The 2,416-nt window shown below is 44.2% G+C and overlaps 1 pseudogene; it reads right to left on the bottom strand.

Annotated features, from left to right (window-relative positions):
* Window positions 1-1,541: 1,541 nt before the first annotated feature.
* On the bottom strand, window positions 1,542-2,416 carry LOC116481995 (acidic leucine-rich nuclear phosphoprotein 32 family member B-like; annotated as a pseudogene).

Raw genomic sequence — 2,416 nt, 5'->3', positions numbered from 1 at the left:
TTAAGAGAAAACCAGTCAATATGAACAGACCCACCGTGCATGGTGGCTCACGCCTGTAATCCCAGCACTTTGGGAGGCCAAGGCAAGTAGATCACTTGAGCTCAAGACTTCGAGACCAGCCTGGGCAATATGGCAAAACCCCATCTCTACTAAAAATTCAAAAACGAGTCGGGTGTGGTGGTGTGCAGGGGTCCATAACCCCCAGGCTGTGGACTGTACCCATCGGTAACCTGTTAGGAACCAGGCTGAGCAGCAGGAGGTGAATGGTGGGCAGCGAGCATTACTGCCTGAGCTCTGCCCCCCATCAGATCAGCAGGCATTAGATTCTCATAGAAGCATGAATCCTAATGTGAACTGCACATGTGAGGGATCTGGGTTTCACACTCTTTATGAGAATCTAATGCCTGATGATCTGAAGTGGAACAGTTTCATACCATAACCACTGTCCCTGATCCCGTCTGTGGAAAAATTGTCCTCCATGAAACCAGTCAGGACTGCTGGGGGCACGTGCCTGTGGTCCCAGCTACTTGGAAGGCTGAGATGAAAGGATGGCTTGAGCCTGGGAGATGGAGGTTGCAGTGAGTTGAGATCATGCCACTGCACTCCAGCCTGGACAACAGGGTGAGAACTTATCTCAAAGAAACAACAACAAAAAAAGGGCCGGGCATGGTGGCTCACACTTGTACTCCCAGCACTTTGGGAGGCTGAGGCAGGCAGATCACCAGGAATTCAAGACCAGCCAGGTGAGGTGGAGGCTGGAGTGAGCCGAGATGGTGCCATTGCACTCCAGCCTGGGCTACAACAGCAAAACTCTATCTCAAAAAAAAAAAAAGAAAAAGAAAAAAGAGAGCAGACCCATAAATGGGTCACACATTGGAATTAGCAGGCAAGAGCTTTAAAGTAACTACATACATACATTAAAGAATTTAGAGAAATATCAACACCTGTGAAGACGGTGAAAAAAGAATTGAGAGAAATAAGTTTTAGTATAAGTATGTCCTAAATATGCATGGTACATACTTACTAAAAAATATTTTTATCAGAAATCTAAATTTAACTGGGTGTCCTATATTTTATCTGGCATATCTACCCCAAAGCCAAGCAGGAGAGAATCCACAGTCTTATCTTCCAGCAGGTGACCTAGCCTAGGACAGGGCCTGGCCAGGGGCAATTGTGAATTGGATGGATTAGAGATGCCAGTCATTCAATGTGTCAAAGGTTTGCCAGACCTGCATACAATCAACATTATTATTATTATTATTTTAATGTTAAGATTTTATTTACAAAGATTTTTGTTGTACAGAAAGTAAAAATGCTGTTACAATCTCGGTGTAACTGGTAGCTACAGATGGTTGACTCACCAATCACAGCTATCTACGCTACAGCAAGAGTCTCACACAAAAACCTAACAATGCTTATAATTTTGTTGGGGTGAAGTCCCTAAGCTCGATGATAGATTGGTAGATTACCAAGAGGGACTACATGGAGGAAGACGGAATGTCACAGGAACTATTCTTTGGCTCTTTGGGTGGGTGGGTGTCCTGGGGTTTGTATCACAGCTACTTTTTTTTTTTTTTTAAACAGCTACCAAATCCATGAGCAGTCCAACCAATACTGAACAGTTCTGTTTCTGCAGGTCATCTGGGATCTTAATCATCTTCTCCTTCATCATCTGCTTCTCTCTTCCTCTTTTTACCTTTCCCGCCTTCTTCCTCCTCTTCATCCTATCCTCATCTTCTTCATCAAATCCAAATTCTTCTTCCTCCTCACTGACTTCGTCTTCATCATCTCCTTCTACATTTTCATCTTCATCATCTTCTTCATCGAACTCCTCTTCTTCACCATCCTCATCCTCCTCGTCTTCCTCCTCTTCTTCTTCACCCTCCTACTCTTCATCCACACCATCCACCTCAGCATCTGAGTCAGGGGCTTCCTGGTCCTCTTGGTCATAGCCATCCATGTAGGCAAGCTGGGGCAGAAGCTTGAAGACACTCTCTCAGTAGTCATTCAGGTTAGTAACCCCACAGTTAAAGAGGTCCAGGCTTTTCAGACATTCTAACTTTTTCAAAGGTTCCAAGGTGCTGATATCTTTCAGTTTATTTCCACTTAAGTTTAGATGTGTGAGATTTGGAAGTTTTTCAGCTAACATGTCCAGACCTCCAAAGATTCTATTTTCACTGAGTTCAAGCTTTTTCAATTTAGGCAGCTTGGGAAGATTTGAAACTGAGATCAAGCCTACATTTTAAACTGAGGAACTCTAAGTTCACAAATTCAGCTGTTAAGCCCTCAATTTTTCCATCATTTGATTTGCAGTTGTCCAAGTTCCCGAACAGCTGCCGGGGTCCAGTTCATCAGCTCCAGGTGGATCCTCCTCTTCATGTCCATGTTCCCCTCTTCCCCCCTCTTCAAACTTAAC

Source organism: Hylobates moloch, unplaced genomic scaffold (genome assembly GCF_009828535.3).
Source record: "Hylobates moloch isolate HMO894 unplaced genomic scaffold, HMol_V3 SCAFFOLD_14, whole genome shotgun sequence".
Lineage (NCBI taxonomy): Eukaryota > Metazoa > Chordata > Mammalia > Primates > Hylobatidae > Hylobates > Hylobates moloch.
This window is presented reverse-complemented; position numbering and strand designations above follow the sequence as displayed.